Genomic DNA, 21,125 nt, shown 5'->3' on the forward strand with positions numbered 1-21,125 from the left:
TGTATTTGATGTGAACGTGCCCTTGAATTGAGAAGCATGACAACAACAGCAGCACCAGAGAAGGAAATGAGAATACACAGGGGACGTAGGAACCTGAAACAGATCTTCCTTACGCAGAGATATTTACGGAATAGCCTTGAGTTGCTCTTCATACACTGTGAAATACAGTTCCCCCCCAAGAGGCCTGTGTCCATACCTGCACTGGTCTGTCCATGTAGGTATCTCTGCTCCAATTCTAGGCCACTTCCCCCCGACACGCTTTGCTTAGCGGTCTGCACCAGAACCTTCTCCAGCTGTGTTAAGATTCGAGAGACACTTCTGCTGGAGACAGTGTCTGAAGTTGGTTAACTTTTTGTTGCACTTCCACCAATACCCGACACCCGGGGGAAGGCAGGTGGGGACTTCCTGCAGCATCTCAGAGGATCTCCCTCACGGACTGCAGCCTCCTCCTGCCAGGGCAGAGAGCTCAGGCAAACACTCAGACAAGCTCACCTGCTGTGCTACGAGCCACAACAACATAATGGCACTCGTGGGCTTGGGACTAACGAGCAGCTTAGCCACGGGTTTGCCATTTGCAGCAGCGGTCTAGCCGCCAGTGGCTTACATTCATCCCAGCCTCCTGCCGGCTCACAGCTTAACCTGGCTACTGCCCCTGCCTGCCGGAACCCAGCGAGGCGCTCAACACCAGGCCCCTCTCGGCAGGGAAAGCAGCTGAGGGAGGTGGGGGAGGCGGTCAGCCCCGGCGCAGCCCGCGAACTCTGGGAGGGCGCAAACGAGGGATGCCCCTGGGGTTCCGGGGGGCTCCCGTGGGGTGCGTGGGCGGCACAGGGAGCGGGGCGGGCCCCGGACGAGCAGGCTTCTTGGCAAAGCCCTCAGAAAGGGGATCCGGCGCGGGATGGCGGCGGTCTCACGCACCAAGCGGCGTGAGGCGCGCTGGAGGACTGGGCCGGCGGCCCTCCCTCCCCTCCTCCGCGGCGCTGGAGCCTCCCCTGGGCAGCGCCCCCAGCTCCTCCCCGCTCGGTAGCGCCGGTCCGAGCCCCTCCTCCCGTTTCCGCTGGCAGGAGCTGGATCCGTGTCCTGCCGTGCTCCTGGTGCTCCCCCACCACTCGGCCCTATCCGGCCCGGCCCGGCCCAGGGACGCGCGGGTGAGACCCGGCGCCGCGGGGGGCGGTGGAAAGTTGTGGGCGCTTTCCCGGCCTTGGGAGATGGCAGGAGCGGGGCGGGGCGGCGGCGGCGGGGGGCAGCCGGTGGCGGGGGTGCCGGTCTGGCGGTTGGGAGGCTCTGGGTGGGCGGCAGGGTCCCGGCGGGCGGAGCGGGGTGGGGGGTGCTGGAGGGGTGCGAATGGCTCGTAGGGGTGAAGAGCATGTGGAGAAAACAGTAACATCCCCCCTCCCCCCAACCGTCCTGGGGTCTGTATACATTTTTTGCGGAAACAGGAAAGTTAGTTCAGAGGGACGAGAGGAGCCCAGCGGCGTCTGCGTACGCGGTCCTGCTCTCTACTGAGGAGCCCGCGTTGCCCATCTCTTAAGGGGAGCAGCGAGGTTTCCCCCGGCCACCGGGGGAAATACGCCTGCAACAGCGCTGCTGGCAGGCGGGGGGCTTCCTTTCTTCTCCCCTTGCACACCCCCCGAGGCTGTAGCGGGGCGTGAGGGCGCAGAGCCGGGCCGAGCCTTGGGTGGGTGGGAGCGCGGAGAAGCCCCCGCGGGGGACAGAGAACGCGTGAGGCTGCGGGAGGGAAGCCCGGGAGGCAGGAGGGAGGCTGCGGTCCCGGCGGCGATGGGGGAGCAGTCCCACGGCTGCCGGGTGGGCTGACAGCTCTTTTCGGCAGTCGCCCGCAGAAGTGGTGCCAACGGTGCCTGCCTTCCCCCTTCTTACATAAAACTTGGCTCCAGCTTTGCCTTTTCGCGTTCAAACTTTTGGAAACTTTTCTTGCTGAATCTTGGATATCCGCTTGTCACTGTGCTCCTGATGGGAGGTGGGAGCTCCATGAGCGCTGCCCCTCTCAAAAAGGCCTCCAGCTCCAGAGATTGCTGGTGGGCAGAGAGGAGAGGTATGGGGATGCTGCGGTGGGGGGAAAACCAGACTACAGGGGTGAATAAAGCTGCCTTTCTTTACTTAGTCCTTTTATCATCTCTTTTGTTCTGTGCTTTTATTCTGTATAGTTTTGTGGTTTGAACCGCAGGGCTAGGAATGGGGGCACCTGATTTTCCTACCTGACTGCACTGAACTTATTTTAAGGCTTTGGGGTAAGTCACCTGGGATGTGACTAGGAAAAAATTGGATAATCTCCAGAACAGCCGTGAGAATCAAATCATGAGACTTGTTTGTGCTGTTACTTCTAGACGTGCCTAAACTTTACCTGTGGATGCCAAAACTTTAACATATTGCTGTAGGAAAGTTCTTAGTAACGGGTGCCACAGGTAGTTTTAATGGTTTGTTTACGTTGATAGATGTAATTCTTTATAGCCAGAGTGTAAAATGGCAAAGGATAATAGCCACTGAAGAAATGCATTCATATGAGTTACATCAGCAGAGTAGCCAAGTTAGCACTCAATAATTTAAAAAATATCAAAAGATAAATTATCAGTGTGATGTGCACGTGGTTGATAACACCAAGGAAAAAAGTCAGTCTTTATATTTCTATGGCTTTTGCTTCCATTTTGCATTTTTTGTGAGCTCCAAGAATGAAAACTGGTGGAGCTAATGTAGCTTCTCCCTCCATATCTTTCCCTTTCACGTTTTTAGACCTGTGCTGTTCAAATTGCAAATCCTACAGACAAGGCCTTTTCTGTAATGGGGCTGTGGAATTTATGGCAAATTTGGGTTTAGGCATCTACACTTCCTTTAAAACTAATTCTCATGAATAAAGCTGTTTGAGAAAACGTTGGGGTCAGAATATAACTAATGCAGCATCATTTGCGTTATTCAGACAAAGCTCTGAAGTTAGAATGGTCCTGTTCATCTGTCTTGAGGGGGTTAGAGGGTTAACTGGGAATGTCAGTGTTATCTTAGTTATTGTGGCAATTTTAACAGAAAATAGCCAGAGGAGATGCATATCCCACAGTCTTTGCTTTCCTTGCTTTTTAAAGTTACTTTCTTCCAAAGCAGGCCAAGCCTCAGCCTGTCTGTGAGTATATTCCTAACACAACCGTGTTTTTGTTTTTCTTTGTTTAACCCCTCTCTTCCCAAATGCACAAACTAAAACATTGCAATAAAGAAGTGAAACATGGGAACAGCACAAAATGAAGTAGCAAAAAAATACTGCTGCAGCAGTGCTTGGAGGTGTTACTTTTGTATTTGTGGCACATGTGAAACTAGCAGTTTGCACTAGAGAATCCAAGACTTTATCTCAGTATTACCCAGAGAGAGCTGGTATAGGGTTGGTTGGGCTTTGACCAGAAGAGTCTGCTTGTTTTAGAAGCAGTACATTAACATTCCTGTTGCGCTTGGGTTTGACAATTGAAAACCCATCTCAGTTTTTCACTTTTGTCGTGTTTCGGTACTGTGGTATTTGCAAGTGACTGATGCCCCATTAGTTTTCTGTATTGCAAGAATGTCACTACATTTATTGATGCATAAAAAGAGATGAGAACGCTTTAAAAATGTTGGGCACGAGCCAGCAGTGTGCCCTGAAGCAAAGTCAGCCAACAGTATGCAAGGCCATATTAAATAAGACTGCAACCAGTATACCAAAGGAAGTGATTATCTCCCTGTACTTAGCATTGGTTAGACAGAGTCTAGAATCCAGTTTTCTGCTCTTGGAAACAAGAAAGGTATGGATAAATTGGAGCTAGTCCAATGGAGGGCTACTGTGACTGCTGGGGTCCAGAGCACATGGCTGTTGGTAAGAAATGGGGAGCTGGGAGCTGAGAGTGGTAACCCAGCTGGCAAGGCAGGTATGCTACCAGCCAGGGTCCCATCCCGTGGTACCAAGTCAGGCAGCTAGTGCCAAGCAAGAGTCTAGATTGCCAGGCAGGTTTGTGGTGCTAAGGCAGGTCCAAGATCAAGTTGAGAAGTGAATCAACAGGTCAGGATCAGGCCCAGTGGTGATTATTGGGGTCAGACACAGTCCAGTTATCACAGAGCGGGTCCAGAGTGATGCAGCAGGTCTGACATCAAGTGAGGAAGTCACACCATGGGCCAGGGCCTGAATCATCAGGGTCCACGACCATATACAAGCATGGCTGGAGACAGGCACACCTACAGCATAGCTTTTGCAGGGACTGAAGGCCAAAGGCAGAGCTCAGACAGAGCCCCTGAGCCTTTAAAGGCCTTTCACTGTGCTCGGGGCCCTGATAAAGTATGAGAATAATATACTGAGGGAACTGGGCTTGTCAGCCTGGAGAAGAGAAGACTTTGATGGGACCTATAGTAACCTTCCAGTACTTAAGAGGAGGTTATCAAGAAGACAGAGCTAGGCTTTTGACATTGGTATGTGGTAGTTGGATGAGGGACAACAAATGTTGTTGGAGCCCTCAGCACAAGAAGGACATGGGCCTGTTGGAGCAGGTCCAGAGGAGGGCCATGAAGATGATCAAAGGGCTGGAGCACCTCTGCTATGAAGACAGGCTGAGAGAGTTGGGGTTGTTCAGCCTGGAGAAGAGAAGGCCCCAGGGAGACCTTATAGCAGCCTTCTAGTACCTAAAGGGGGCCTATAGGAAAGCTGGAGAGGGGCTGTTTGTGAGGGCATGTAGTGATCGGACGAGGGGTAATGGCTTTAAACTAGAGCAGGGTAGGTTTAGATTAGACATGAGGAAGAAGTTCTTTACAATGAGGGTGGTGAGGCACTGGAACAGGTTGCCCAGAGAGGTGGTGGAGGCCCCATCCCTGGAGACATTCAAAGCCAGGCTTGATGAGGCTCTGAGCAACCTGATCTAGTTGAAGATGTCCCTGCTTACTGCAGGGGGGGTTGGACTAGATGATCTTTAAAGGCCCCTTCCAACCCAATGCATTCTATGATCCTATGTAAGTTGAAAAAAGAAGTTCAAGCCAGATATAATGAAAACCTTTTCTGCTATGAGGACAGTCAAGTGTTGGAACACGTTGCCCAGAGGGGCTGTGCAATGGCTGTCCTCACAGGTTTTCAAGGCGGAAGTGGACAAAGTCCTGTTGTGCCCTCATAGCCGACCCTATGTAGGATAGAAAAAAAGTGGAATTAGATCACTTCATACGCCCAGGGAGGTGGTGGAGTCACCATCCCTGAATGTGTTTAAGAGTCGTTTAGGTGTGGTGTTAAGGGATATGGTGTAAGGGAGAACTTTGTAGAGTGGAGTTGATGGTTGGACTCGATGATCCCAAGGGTCTTTTCCAACCTAAATGATTCTATGATTCTATACTTAGTAAAGGAATTTAAAAAAAAAAAATTAAAAATTTTTCTTACTATGCTCAGGGTTTGTGCTGGAAAGGTGTTTGTGTCAGGGTAGGGCAGGGGGCCGAAGATACTTTATATATTTGAAAACTTGCTTTCCATTAGTGATTCTCAATGGACAAAGTGCCTTTTTAGTGTAAGATCACTTAAAGATGCTTTCTGGACTAGGTCAAGCTGTGTTCTTTCAAAATTCTTGTAGGAATTGTGATGACTAGAACATGGTGCTGAGCTTGGGAAAAGACAGTGCGTGATCAGGGAAGGGTTCTTACCTGAGGGTTACTGTCTTTGAGTCTGTAGAAAATAGAATAAACATGTCAGGATTAGCAGAGCGCTTCCTCAGTTGTGACATGGTTGTTAGTGGACCTTAGGGTTGAGTCAAACCTGGTAGGGCCAGCTTAGCAATACCCAGAGAATGGGAGTGGATCAGAAATAGGTCTTTGTCTTTTCCTTTCTACATGGCAGTGAAATTGTGGTGAAGTAGGGATGTGCTGAGGAACTGCCTTTTCGTCACTCAGTACAATGCATGCTAGAATTTAGTTCTGAGAAGCGCTCATTTGGAAGATACAAATTTTTGTATATTTTGCTCATGTGTAACAAGATGCTCTATTGGAGACAGAAGAGCTATCACTAGTGCACTCTGTCCTTCCTCTCCATCTCTTCTGGCTTCCTAAAGCTGACTTCCAAAGACTGTTTCTTCTGCTCCTTGTAGCCTCTCTCAGATGAAACTTGCATTTCTGAATGTCAGCACTATGTTTTCTGGGGAAAAAATCTGTCAGTTTGGTCTCATGGGTCACTTCCTCTGGTTCAGTGACATACTTCCTGGGGTGTGTTTGTGATGAGGCAGGATACTCTTCTCCAGTGAACAATGTTGGATGGTTTCCTCATTGCACAGGTGTTTCTGGGAAAGTCATGTGTCTCTCTGAGTTGTCTATTGCCACAGTTAGATGGCACTGTGCTTCAGCTGTCTTTCAACCCCTACCTCACCTTTCGTTCTAGGCCTGCTTTTGAAAGCCCTTCCTTTTCAGGCTCTGTTAAACTGTTTCTTCTGATATTCCAAGCACTTGCACTCATTGCTATCAAAAATAAACCTTAAGGGCTAGCGTTTGTAGTATAAGGCATGAGATAGCCTTATGGGGGTAGCTCCAGGCAGATGAGGCGGACTTAAAGGCTTATTGGAGCATATGTTTATGATTTAGTGGACAAAGGTATTAATTAAGCTTAGCATTTCTTTGCAGTGGTGTGAATATGATGCTGGGGTATTATGATAACACTGAAGGAATAACATCAGTTTAAAAGATTTGGGTTTGCATTGATCTTTGTTTCAAAAGGCATAACAGAAAAATTTTTCTTATTTAAGTTCTTTTGAAAGCACTTTTTTCTTTTGCTGTGAGAGTTCTCCTTTCTAATGCAAACTCTGTCCTGCCGGCCTAATGCCTGGTATTTCTGAAGGTGGAAATGACTAATAGCTAGGGTGTTTATTTCCATGATCCCTTTTACAAATGCAAAAAAAGGAAACAAACTGCATTAACTAGTGGAAAGCCGTTTACATTTCTGAGGCCAAGTCACTGCATGTCTCTAGGATCGGGTGAACTGTATGAACTGAACTTTAGTTTCTACACTGATATTGTTAAAGTAGAACTGCCTGTACTGTGGACAGTCTTCACCGATTTGCAATTGCTTGGTCCGGTCTGTGTATACTCATAATAAGGATATGATGGAGTATATCAACCTCACGCAGGCGTAGGACCACAAGAGCTGTATTATCCTTATGTGGCATGTCTGGGGAGGAGGCAGGGCTAGACTGAAGAAGGAGCTCAGGGGAAGTAAGCGAAAATGCAGGAGTCTTGAGAAGGCAGTAGGCTAAGGGAGAGGAAGTCTGCGGCCCTCCCCCGGGAGGAAGGTCTGAAAAGGAAGGATGAGGTGGTACACTGCATAGAGAGCTGATTTGAAGGAGACTGAGCTCAAAATCTCGTGACTCTGTCCTAGGGAACAGCAATGACCTCAAATCCTAGGGAGTAGAGCACTCTGTGAGCTCTCCTGTATTTGGTGCCCTCCAAGTTGATTCCTAATTAAAGTGATTTGACCTGAAGGATTGAGGGAGGCAGGGCATGAAGTTGAAGGAATCCTGGGTTTAGGACACTGGTGGGAAGGACTCATAGGAAAGAAAATGTTGTGATGAAGCTAGACAAGTAGCACTTTCTGATTGGTAGTTTTATCTGTATTCAGGGGTTGCACTGTTCTCTATAACCTCTAGGTAATCATTACTAATATCCAAATTAATATGGCTGTAGGGGGGCAAACCCTGAGAGACAACACTGTATATTCTAGTGTTACTAGCCCCAGTTCCTAGGCTTTCGCAGTTTGGTAGTGAGTGTTGTTTCTTCAAGTGCCTTATCACAATATGTTGACAAACACTGTTTTTATGGTGATTATAGCCATACTCAAAACTCATATTGAGCGCAGGCAAGGAGATGTTCTATTTGAATTTGCTCATTTCTAAAGATTAAATAAATCAAGAATGCTTTTGAAAGCGTGTTTTCCTTTCTCTGTGTCTATTGCTGTTTTTTACCCATAACTCTGCATACAGTTCAGCGTAAGGTGGTTCTGCCAGGATGTTCAGCTGTCTTTATTTTGAACAGTTCTTTGATTTCTCGAATATGTACTTACCCCAAAATCAGCTTCGCATTGCATTTTGTGTTAAGACTGTAACCTTATGTGAATGAAGATTGTTGATTTTCCTTGTTTGAAGAAAGTGCAGCTGAAGTTACAAAGGATTGAAAGCAATGTTTTAAGAGTGACTAGCATGTTGTTTCCACTTGAGGACAGTGTGCAGATTATTGTTTATATGTATTTATATGCACGTGGATAAAATACCATCAAGGGAATGGGATAATGGCTCTGGCAATAGAAGAGACGTGAACTAACAGGCAGACAGGAGCGTGCCTCCTTGTAAACTAAATACTAAATGGCTGGCTTAAAAGCCTGTAAAGGAAACCTTCCAAATATTAATAAAGTGATTCTTTTTCATACAGTATAGTGTTTGGATCTCTCTGGTGCCGCTGCGCTGTCTCACAAAGTTTTGGCAAGTAACAGTGACTCTGAGTGTGAAAAAGGCTCTTGCTGATCTGTTTCCCAGTAATGGAGAAAGTGTCAGGACAGGCGAGACTTTTGCATTTCGTAGCACCAGGGACACTACTGATAGCAGCAGAAGCAGCTATGAGGAGCTTATAAATTGTGTAGACACCTATTGCTGAGCTATTTGGTGCTGTAAAAGATGAAGAGCAAGGGAGGAGAACTGCAACTCTAGAAGAATTTCCAACTTATTCTCCTCACAACCACTCGGGACGGAAGAGGGGCTGGATCCTACACTATGAAGATTCTCCTGTTTCAGGTGGGTAATGGGAAAGACCCAGTACAGTATTTCAGGTGAATGTGGTCTTAGATTAGGATAAGAAAGCCATGGTGAAAGTAATTGCTTGGACCAGTGATCTGTAGAGGGATATGAAAGAGAGGAAGATAATTCATTATGAACAGGAGCTTTTTAGAAGTGTTCTCTACTTCAAATGTAGAAGGCAAAGTGAAAAGGACTGTGAAGCAGAGAAGGGTTCTTCTAGGGAGAACCAGGAGGAGGAAATGAGGACAGAGAGTTTACAGTTCCCACACCAATGTGGAAATTCATCTGCGTGGCTTTCAATTTTCCAAGTTCCATGTTGTCCCACCGTTTCCTGGTGGCATGGTGACCACAAAATATCTCCCAAGAGTTCTACAAGAAACCCTCCCCTTTTAATGCTATTTTTCTTAAAACAGTTTCTCAAGACAACTTTTTTGAAGCAGTCGGTTTTCCCTGAAAAATCCATCTTCATTAGGCTTTCCTTCTCTTTTTTGCTCTTAGGCTTTCCTTTTGTTACTCCACCAGTTGAAGTTCCCTACTCTCCACAGACCCCCAGACAATCTATTACGTCTTGTTTTCTTTACGAAAGCAAAAAAATCCTGCTTGTGTCTCATCCTAGTTTGATTTTCACCGCTATGTAGTCTCCATCTTCAACCCTTCCTTCTCATTTTATTCTCCATCAATTCCTCCTTGAAGAGCTGAGGAAGTTCACTCTATGGTAAGAGAACCACACATTCTATTTTGCTGTCTGTAGTCCATTTCTTCCTCACTGTTTTTACACTAAACCACAACAGGGGAAATAAAACTACTTCGAGTCATATGCAGCTTTTTTTTCTGAACTGCTTTTTAAAGAGCTTTAAAGAGAAATGTCGCTTCGTGCAGGAATCTCGACCTTTCTTCATGCTTTAGCAAGTAGCATTTAATTCCTCTGTTTTTTAAACTTGAAAGTCACTTCTGAAAATCTTCCTAAGGCACTTTTCTTTTTTGGACCTGCTAAGGCATCTCTCTCCTTTGCTCTTAAGAGGCACTGAGAGGTTAAATTCTTTGCTCTGAAGTCAGTAGAAGAAGATAGCTATCAGGCCGTTTCTGCTTGGATCACTAGACAGCCCTGTTACTGTTTCAAAGATCTGAAAATGGTTGGAGATGTAGGTTTTAATTTTATTAATAAAATACAATCATCCCGTGCTTCAGGGACAAAATACCCCCACAGCAAACTTGAAACTGTCTGTGACAGCCAAAGTAGATATTTACCTGGTGCTCGTGGCGTTAGTCTAAGACATCCATTTACAAAAGCAAACAGACTTTGCTTGCCCTTGGGACGTGATTTGAGGAACTGAAAGACGAGCACGCTTTATTTTAGAGGACCAAGCGTAGTGATGTACCTAACGGTTATCAGGAGGTAAGTGCCTACCAATCATTGAGCTTTCTAGAACATAAAAGATCTACTTTTTTTTTCCCTAGGTTTTGCTAGCCCTCACGTTTGCCCCTGCTCATTGCGGGGGGGGGGGGGGGGGGGGGGGGGGGGGCTGGACTAGATGACCTTTAAAGGTCCCTTCCAACCCAACACATTCTACGATTCTGTGTTATAGGGCTTCTGGTTTGGAAGGCAGCCCTGGCTCCTGACCTCCTCCTGCTGTGAACACTGGATTGGACAGATTACCTGGGTGTTAAGTACAGTTCCCCAATCATGTAGACAACATGGTGAAAGATGCAAGTTTCTGAAGGATTCGCAGGGTGTCTGTTCCTTGCATCATCATTTGTTACAACAGCCTTGTACCTATCTGACTCCTGTAGTGAATCTTGGAGGGTGTGAACTGAGCTCTTCAGTTGCATCTGCCTGTGAATTTTTGTCTCATCAGTTCTGGTCTGTCAAAAGATTCTTGTTTCTTTGAGTTTGAATGAAGTTAATCTTTAAATGTAGTTGACAGCATACCGTATGTTACATCTGTTTGACTAAGTAGCCAACATCTATGCAGTGGAAGCATGGGAAACTTGGATTATTTAATTCTTGAAATTATTTTTATATTTTTATAGTTATCTTTACTAAGCCGCAAAGCCGCATTTGACTTTAATATGATTAATTCAGTTGCTGAAATAAAGTTGTCTCTTGTGTCTCTAGGGAGCTGGTTTGGTTGGTTAGTTGCCTGCACGTGCTTGACGTAGAGCCTGACATCAGTGATGAACCTAGTGTTCATATAGTCTTAGTTCACTCTATGGAAGGTGTATAGAACTGATGTGTATGATGTGTTGAGGTGTCCATGTGCTCCAGCAGGTGTAGTGTGTGAACTGTGAAATCAAGAAGACCTTCTGTTGGTAAATTAATTCTTAAAACTGAATGTGAAAAGATTGAAGGTGAAGGCAGCTAATTAATTCCATGTTTACTTTTCTGAAAGGGGCAGTAGTTAGTTGTGAAAACGCCAATCTTGAAACCGCGTTTTCTTATCCATCTTTAAAAAATGCTTTCTATTTGAAATCTGAAAACATTTAGAAATTAATTACATTTTCACAGGTATGTTTGAGTACTTTTTATGACTTAGAGACTCTGTTTCCAGAGTTTAGCTCTGTTTCAGAATCCTACATGATACAGTGAGGCAGCCTGAGAGAAAGCATTAATTTAAAATGCATGAACAACAATGGAATAATAGAAACATTTCTGTTCACTAAGTTTGGTGAATAATCACCTTTTTTTAATAATCAATCTGTACTTTTTCTATGCAGCTGTAATAATTTTTATGGGTTTTTAAACATTTGGAGATGGTACTGTTCTGTGTCTCTCCTCCACGTGGTTGGAGGAAGTCCTCATCTCACATTTGTCAGTTTGCTAATTTTGTAGCATCCTTCTGACATTGGGGTGGTGCTGTTACAGCCCTGAAAGTATCAGTATGAATTTGAAAAAGTGGGGTGCTTGTTTGGTTTTGTGTGATTTTTCACTCCAGCAGTGGTTTGTTGGACTAGAAGCAAAGATGAGACCAGTCAGAATGTGGGACTGGTGCAGGAGAGTTCAGGGAAAGGTATTGCTTAATTTCTGTTCTTGCTGCTGTAAACAGGTCATCAGGTGTCTTGGTGATGATGGGGACCTGAATAAAGGGGAAGAAGCATTGGATTTTTCTGACTAGTATTGGGGAAGAAGCATTGGATTTTTCTGATTAGTATTTCTGATTTAATTGACACACAAGTTTTGCTTTTCCCCTTAATTTCTGTTTTCCCTTTAGCTTCTGTGAGTCTGTTTTAAAATTTTGCCTATTGTCATTATTTAAATTTGAGTCCGGATGAAATCAGTATATTATGCCCTTGAGACCGACCAGTGTTTAGACTTCAGAAGCATGTGGGATTTGACATAACTTTTCCTGTTGTTTGTTTGTTTCCCCCCCCCCCCCACCAATCCCTCCCTTTCTGTCCTCTTGAGGTAATTATGTTTGTGATTGAAGGTGAGTCCAAAAGGCAATGAAGTTCACTTTGGGCTTCTTGATTTCTCCAGGTTTGGTCTGCGACTTTTCTATTGGCATACATCCAGTTACCTCAAGTAAGTAAGATTTCTCTGAAGGGTACTCAGAGTCAGTCAATCTGATCTTTAATGCTGCTCACATTGACATTGAGGGGAGATGAATTGGGCCAACACTGAGCCCTTCTGAAACCTTCCTGTGATCTGTTATTTTCTTGCCAAAAATGCTGAGAGAGTCCAGAGTAACGTGGTGGTTGTTGGGGTTCTCTCCAAGTGCTGCTGTAGGTACCCAAGGAAATGTAACAGAGGAGGACAGTAATTCTCTTCATTATATGCAAATATTCTCCTTCCTCTGTTTTCTTACCTGTCTCTGACATTTGAAGGGAAGGAAGCAGGGAAGAACCAAACAGGGTTCCTACTGATAGCGCTTTCGTTAGTCCATACAAGTTTTGTCCTTCTATGCAAGCGGTATTTTATAAACAGGCTTGGAAAAATAGACTTATCTTGGAGGCCCCCAACGTTACCCTTGCATTTGGTGTCCTGGTGCAGCTGTGGGCCTATTGCTGTGTGTTTTTTCATTCCCTATGTTCTTCAGGGATTTAGCCTTGGCTAAGAATTGAGTGGAAAATGTGGCACTGCCTACCTTTTATTATGTTCCTGACATAGTAGAGGAAGCAAATTCTGGCCCTTCAGGGAAAGGAAAGGTGAGAGCCACCTTTCTGCTGAATGCCACACGTTCTGCTGCAAGGGGTGCAGTTTGGTAGGTCCTAGAATTGGGAGCAGCAGAGAGATAATAGTCCACTCATGCACTTGGCTTGCCAAGGACTGTTGCATACCTCTGTGCTGCTTCCGTAAAAGTTGTAAAGACAACTGCAGGCAAAGAACATCACCCATTTTGGGATAAGTGATGAGAGATTACAGTCTGTGAAGGAAAAAACACACACTGCAGTTGGGAAAGGCAAATGGTAGGTGAGGCTAAGAAAAAGAACTGCTGAAGCTTTTCTTTACTCTTGTGTTAATTATCATGACAGATGATGCCACACAATGACTCAGTCTTGGGGATATGGAAAAGATGCATTGACTGACCTTGGGATGCTCTTTATGTAAGGGACAACTGAGAAATACACTGAGAGGGATTTTTCAATGTCAAGGCAGTAGTTCTGTTGTCTAACTGCTGTGGAAAATTTCACTTGTAGGACCTGTATGTTTCTGAGAGAAAAAAAAATAGTAATAAGATGTATTAATAAGAGGTGTACAACTAGCTTAAAATATGTACATTTGCTATTGGACATAACCAGCTTCTGGATATTTCTGTTGCAAGAAAAAGAATGAGGAGATAGTTGGGGGGTGTTAGACATTGATATAGGTAACATCTGTGTTTGTAGTAAATGAGACAAAATGTTACAGTATGTAAGATAAAGAACGTATGACATCTCATGCTGTAGAATTTAAGACAGTTATAAAAAACTTCAGCTTAGGCATAGAACATGTCTCCTGCAAGGCTGCTGTGTGTTTATATCCTGCAATAATTTTTTCATTACTTTTTGCATGTGTGCCATGCTCTGAATCATACTGACTGATGCTCTGTTGATTCCTGGGTCCTAGGAAAGCGGGGTTCTCTTCTTGGGTGATGGAGTACACCAGGGAAAAGATAGCTGCAGGAGCTTGAAATGGTTATTTGTTCCAGAAGTTTTCTTTCTGTTCATCTGTGTGCCACTTGAAATGATTCCTATATTTTGAGCTCTTTCATCTTGTTTCCACCCCTTTAAAATTTGATACTGGAGAAATTAATGTAACATTATTTATAATGTTTAAACTGCCTTATGTTATGAAAGTGAGAATTCCCACAGCAGCCTTAACTCTTCCTCCAGAAGAGAAAGGACATCAAGTGAGTGTCTTAAGTTACACCGTTATGTAGGACTGAGTGCTAGGATGTACTGTTTGGCAAATATTTACATTTCAAATTTGGTCCAAGTCCATGGCAGTGTTGAAATATCATACGGTAATTGTGCTAAACGATCATATTACACTGGTAGATGGGCATAGGCTTGCTTCCCGGGATGCTAAACTGTGATTCACATCATCAAGGAGTACAAAAGAATCCGCATCCCTCTGAGAGAGAAGATAAATAGGATGTTTCAAACTTTTTTCTTGCATGCATGGTAATATGCAATTTTCTCTCCTTTCTGTTATGTTACTGAAATCAGTTTCACAGCAGATTGAAAAATTAGTATCCCATCTCTAATGGAGGTCTAGAAATTACCTCACTTTCTTTACCTCGCTGATCAGTGTCAGCTATAGGATTTCATATACCCTTTACTGTAATGTAAGGATTTTCTTTTCAAAGGTGTCCATTCTGCTAAGAATATAAAACTTTGTCATGTTGAGCAGAATGGCAAACGTGCTTTTTACTTTCTATGAAATAGACTCATGCATATTAAAAAGCTTGTCAGACTTGAATTTCTAGTATCTGAACAATAAATCTGTTGTTAAAATGATTGAATGCCTTGCTAGCATGTGGTGTTGAAGCGGAGTGAAATACTGCTACTTATCATTCAAAATTAGATGCAGCGTATTGCAAAAGCTATTGTAGGAAACAACTCAGTAGAGAAATCAGACCTAGATGATTAGTGGAGACAGTCTTCAGTTATATCTTAAAACCACCATTTACTGTGACTTTTTTTTAATTCTTTTTTTTTTAATTTTAAAATGTCCATAAAGCACTATAAGCCCTAACTGTTTTGGACTGTGAGCAGGGTTATTGCTCCCAAATTCTTTCTACTACACCCAGCAGGAGTGAGGTGCAGAGAGGACAGCCTGGGACGTACTGTACAAATATAGGCAGAAAGTTCCTTGAAAATGAGATCAGACAAGCAAGGTGAGAAAGAGAAGTATGAGAACAGATTTAGTTAACTTATTTGGCTGTCTTACAGAAACAACTTGATGACCTGGTTGTGTCAAAGGCGCATATTTATAAAAAGTGTGTAAAGTGCTGGGATGTTCCACAGTTGGGCCAACACCTTGTTCCTGTCTGATTTGAGTGACTTCTTGGCATTGGTCTGTCTGCTTTGTCACATGAAGAGCTTGTCCAATTAAATGGATGATGTTAGATCAGGTCTTCAGGAACATTGTTAGAAGTCCTGCTAAGGTGGCGTGAGGAAAAGAAAGTTCTTCTGGGCAGGAGCCTTGGGGTTGGCCTTTGGCCAAGTCATGGTAATTTTGTTTACAGGGGTTTCTGTTTTAAACTGGATTCTGAGGCCTCGAGGCAGAATTCTAAATTATCCTGTCCTGTAAGTTACTAAGTAATATGATATAGCTAAGCTTTAATGTGTCATAAACTTAAATCTCCATATATGAGAGCACCCCACTGGCAAAAGGTAAATTATTTATGGGCAAAGGAAAATAATTTCTCCCAGAGATATTGTTAAGAGCTATTCACTAGCTCTTCTCAGGTTGCTTCAACCTAGAATATTTGCCGGCATCATTAATTAACTTAAGGGGTTCTCTTTGGTGCTACCACTGTCGCCAGGAAAACATGTTTTCTTATTACTGCTTCTCCCTTGGGATATCGGATTTGTGGTCCTCTCCCACAGGTAGATTTTTATTTAAGTTTTTTAACACGGAGAAAAACTTTCACTTGACTCTTTAGTGACATGTATAACCGTGTCTCCTTATGAATGGTAGGGTGAGGCTGTCTCTTACTCATTTGTCACTGGAAGAATGTGTCACTGATGGAGCACCATTTTCTGCTCTTTCTTAGCTTGTTGTCCCTATTGCTTGTCACCAACCTCCTGCAGAGCTGTGGTCCCTGGATGCCTTCCATGCAGCAGTTCTTGAGCATGGCTGCCTCTGAAAGCAACTGGGGGGTGCTTTTCTCTGGTCTGAGATGGCCCGTGGTACATGTTTTGTTGCTTGCAGTGTATTGTCTCCATCACTGTGATGAAATGGAGAGGCCTCATTTTTAATAGTGATATGTATATGTTTATATGCTAGCCTATTGGACAGCTGCGAACTAAATTGAATTCCTTAAAGCAGTAGTTTTCAGTCTTTCTATTGTCAGACCTTAAGCATTTTCTTCTGGAGGCTGTCTGTACAGTCAATTCAGGCCCATTTTGAACTCTGATTTTTCAGCTGCTGGATTTAAATTCTTGACCCAGCTGTTCATGTCTGCTCTGCCCACCACGCTCCTGCTGCTCAGCTCCAGAGAGGCTATGTATGGTTAGGTGTGTTCGTCTTAAGGAACCAAGAAAATGAACTTATTAGAGTACAAAAACTTTCATTATCAGTGGATTCTTTCTTTCTTTTTATTCCTTTGCATAAAATCATTGCCCTCATAATCCCTGAAGAATTTCCTTCAGTGTAGGAGAGAGAAATTAGGTCACAATCTCTGTAGCTCCATGTTGGACGTAGGTGGGAATTTCAGGAATTACACGACTTTCCTTGCTAGTAGCCCTGATCTCCTCCACGTCATTTTCAAAGGGATGGCTCTGTTACTCAGCTAGGTTTCCCCCGAGCAGAAGTCAGAAGTCTTTTCCTTATGTACTCTACCTTTCCTTATATACTCTAGACTTTTTGTATAGTGTATCATTATGGATTGTAGAAGTCATTGCTAAGGTTTTTTGCCAAGTCCATTGTTTGGGCTGAAAGTTCAGTGCTTTTGAAAAAAAAGTTGGTAGGTAAAAAGAATAGCCATTAATCCTAGTTCTTTCCCTTCGATCAAGCTAGTTGATCACTCTTGCCCTTCGAGTTCCTGCCGTTGCGGTACTGGGAGGCTGTTAGCTTGTTCTCTGCCCTGTGCTGTTCTTGACTATGCTACTCAGCTGTTTATCTTTTCCATCCTGCCAGTTCCCTTACCGCCTGCCTTTATATTGCCCTCAGGCTGACATAGAGATTAATTGTGACCTAGTATTGTAGAATTTTTCCTGTCCTCACTCCACAAATGTTTAAGAAGGAAAACGGGAATTAGGAAACAAATGGTCAGTTAGCTAGGATTTGGTGTGCAGCATAGGAGGACAGAGAACACAAAGCAGTAGTGTTAATGGGAAAAATATGGCATAAATGCATTATTGCTGTATAGAGCTTAGGATGGGAGAGATGGAAAGCCTGTTGTATTTCCTCTAATTTGCCCTCAGTGGTGGGTTTCAAAGGGTTATGGAGAGACTCCCCAACGTAACTCACCAGGAGACTTCTTTTTCTAAGTGGGCTGCATCAAGCAAGTCCCAGACCCTTTTCTGATTTAATTATTTGATTGAGTTGAGGGTTGATAAAATCTATTTGGATTTTGATAAGATATTCAGTGACAAAGCCAGGCTTGACTGTATGTTGCTAGCAGTGGTAAGAATGGGGGAAGCCACTGTGAGCATGAAGAGTGAACTGTGTGTGCCTAAGAACAGAAATGGGATTTGGTGCCTGTGACTCTGAGCAGGACAGATGACAGATCTGTGGGGAGCAGTTGCAAAAGCATGAAGTCATCCTTACAGAAAAGTGAGTTTGAATTGGTGGAGAAAGTAAGCTTAAAGCACAATCCGACTTTGTAGAGGCTCTGTCTCTGACATAACCACAGAGTGCTGACACTGTGGTTATTTTGGATTGTTCTCAGCCTAAATAAGCTGAAGGGTGATGGATTTGTCACACAACACTACTGATAATAATAAGTATGTTAATACCAGTTACTGGGCAAAACCCATATAATGATGTATATCTTTTGGTCATATTAATTTTTGTAATCTTTTTTAAACGTTTGTGCAATTTAAGGTGAAAACAGAAAACTAGGTAGTTTCAGATACCCTTTTTTTAGAGTGGATTTAATTTCAAAATGTATTTGCTTTTTTGTAAACATACTTTTAAAAAGATAATGTCTAACAATTAGCTTATATTGTCTCCAGGGGGTTATTTTTAGCCTAAATAGTGTTTATTTATCCAATTGATGTTTAAGAGTTATATGCTTCTCTGACAGCATTTCCTACGTTCTTCTTACATGCCTTGTGCATGCTAATATTAGAAACAGTCGGGAGGAAGTTAGTGAAGGCTGTATGTTGTGACAGGTACATTTTGTTCACTATTTTGATGTTAATTTTTTAATGGTTGCTATACAATTTAAACTTAACGTTGTGAGTGGCGTTGCTTAAAATATATGTTATTAAATCCGTTTTTTTTCCTTGTGGCTTGTGATTCTAAGTTCTGTTCACCTACTAGAAAGTAAAGATGTGCTAACAGCTAGTTTCTGTATGGGAGACCTCACGCAGAAAAATTGTCAAGTGTGCTCTTTGTCCCGCCACACCTATGATATTTGGTGCTGTTTGGGTCATTCCAGAGACACGCATGATGGGCAGAGGACTCCAGGGGTGAATTGAATATTGAACAGTTTTGAATAAGAAAATTGGTAAGCTAGCAAAACTGGTATTCTTCCTTGTAATTCATTATTATAACCCTGTCAATTAAAAAAGAAAATTTGTGAAAAGCCGGAGAGTATGGCTGTATAAGAGTACTATTTTTTACCTTTGGCATTTACTGACATTTGTATATGGCTGTCTTTCAAAGCGAATGGCTGAAATAAAAATATTGGGGGCAACACTGACCTTTGTTAAGATTTTTTTGTAAGTCACAAGTGTTTGTTGCTTTAGTCTTCATTCTGCTTGTTTGGTTTGTTTTTTTGTTGTTTTTTTTTTTTTTTGGGGGGGTGTGTGGTTGGTTGGTTTGGATTTTGTTTTGTTTTTGTTTGTTTGTTTATTTTTGCTTTAAAGCTGCCCACAGCCATCTTTTATTTGTTGGTATGATGTACTATGCAATGAAGACTTAAGCCGGCAAAGAGCTTGTGCCAAGGAACGTAATTTTTAAATGTTTCCTGCTTTTGTATTTTCATGCGAGTGCTTCCTTTGATAACAGCACAGAACAATACATAGACTCAACTCTATGTTTTTTTTTTTTTTTTTTTAACAATTCTTACTTGTTCAGGAACAGTGGTTTACAGTTGGCTAGTACCAGTCATCTACAGCTGGTGGATGAGGGTGCAGTTGAGGGAATCCAGCCAAGCTCAGACAAATTCCTGTTTGTTAAAGCATTCAGAGCAACCCAATTTGAAAGGTAGTAAAGGAGGCTGATGAACCTCAGATGAATGAGAAGATAGTAGCAGTAGGTGGAAAGAAATAAAGTCTTGGCATGGAAATTTTCTATTTTAAGGGAGGGTGTGTGAAGAGAGAGAAAAAGACTGATCTTCAACATTTTTATAGGTTAAAATACTGAAACTGTTTAGTGATTTTTTTTTTTTTGTCCAATTTTTTTTTCCCTGCGCTCAATTTACAGAAAGCTGCAGCTATATTTGTGTACCTTTGTTTCAAAATAACATCTGGTAATTCACCTTATGCATTTTTATTTGCATTGTCATAATTCCATGGATACCCACTCAAAAAAAACATATGAAGTAAGTACTTAAAGTTGAAAATATACAGTATTATTATACACGCTGTCCTATCTTTTAATTTGTTAGTCTTCCAAGATTCTTAAAAGAAAGCTTTTGATTGCTTTCTGACATGTACAAGAAGGGGAGGTTCACTGAAACCTGAAGATGGGAAAAATAATGAAAGAAAATTGTGTACTGCTTTTCGTATAGCTTATTATCTTTATAGACTGTAGAAGCCATCATCAAGGTTGATGGTGGGGCTGTGAGTTTAGTGCATTTAAAACAGTTTAGGGGTACAGTTAGGTAATGAATACCTAAATATAATACTCAAGAAATCCTACTTGGAGAGGGATATTAAATGTTTGGTTTCGGCTCTTAAGTCTATTCTCCACCTATTAAGTTAAATTAGGGATTTTCAAGTGGTAACAATTTCTCTCTTCACTGACTGCTGTGAGATTCTTGTCCCTTCCTGTGAGAGTATAGCACTTGGCGTTTCAAGACTGCACATGGTCTCTTATTTTAAGTGAAGCACCGGCAGACTCTCCATCATGGTGTGTCTACTGACCAAGTGACACAGTTGACAAGGTGCTCACAAATGTCCTGTCAAGGGACCGGTGAGACTTCTGGTACTGTAAGAACATGGCACATGAGCGTGTCACCATGTGATGGGAAGGTTGTTGCATGAGATTGGCTGCGTGTTTATTATTCAGCAAAAACGGAGGCATTTTCCTCCCATTTCAGTAACTTCTTTTATGCAATGGGAGTGCATTATGGGAGCGTCAGGAAAAAGAGAGAAAGGAAACAGGCTGCAGGCCCTTGGGGAATTAGTCTGCCCACAGCTGTGAGATAGTCAACAAAGATTACGGGAAATGGGCTTTGGGGGAGATGTTATAAAAATGGATGGATGCCAGACTAGATGCTGTACTCATTCAGAGATTCCCAAAGGATGGTTCATGTGCTGGTTGTGGTACCTGAGCATGCCCATGCAGCAGAATTATCATGCAGAGAATGTGCATAAAGCGTTGTCATGAAGGTATGTAGCTGAGCAAAGTGATTTTGAAACTTCTGTACTTGATGAGCTCTGGTCTCCTCTACTGTAGAGCCTTTGACATTCCTATGAAATATTTATAAACATCGTTCTTGTTCTTAAAACTGTATTTATCTTTTGACCTCCTAAATATTTAACTGTGCTTCAGAGATCCAGAGTGCTTACTGTGATGTAATGCTTACTGCTGATACTGATGTGAACAACATGTAATTTTTTGACAGTCTTCACAAAACTGCTGAACAAAAGTAGCTGTGTAATGCGGGTGACTGTATGTGGAACTGCGAGTCATGGGAGCAACTCGAAGCCAAGTATTACATCAGACTCTGCATACCAGGCAGCAGTTTGGTTTGGCCCTGCTGGGTTATTGCTGCTCTCAGAGTTTGTGACAGCAAGTCTACTCATGACTGGCAAGTTTTAATCTAGATTAATGACATTAAATAGGGGTCACACCATTGACTGTTGTGGTCAGATACTTGA

General features: G+C 43.1%; 1 protein-coding gene across 2 annotated transcripts in view; it reads left to right on the forward strand.

Annotated features, from left to right (window-relative positions):
- The first annotated feature begins 1,014 nt into the window (after positions 1 to 1,014).
- Positions 1,015 to 21,125, forward strand: part of TSPAN9 (tetraspanin 9) — a 201,045-nt gene continuing 180,934 nt past the window's right edge. The window contains exons 1-2 of one of the 2 annotated variants that reach the window (XM_063321946.1): positions 1,053 to 1,145; positions 12,238 to 12,282. The gene's annotated coding sequence lies outside the window, so the exon portion shown is untranslated. Of the gene's footprint in view, positions 1,146 to 12,237; positions 12,283 to 21,125 lie in introns of both variants that reach the window. The other variant, XM_063321945.1, reaches the window with a different exon arrangement.

The sequence above is a fragment of the Chroicocephalus ridibundus genome, unplaced genomic scaffold (assembly GCF_963924245.1).
Source record: "Chroicocephalus ridibundus unplaced genomic scaffold, bChrRid1.1 SCAFFOLD_37, whole genome shotgun sequence".
Classification (NCBI taxonomy): Eukaryota; Metazoa; Chordata; class Aves; order Charadriiformes; family Laridae; genus Chroicocephalus; species Chroicocephalus ridibundus.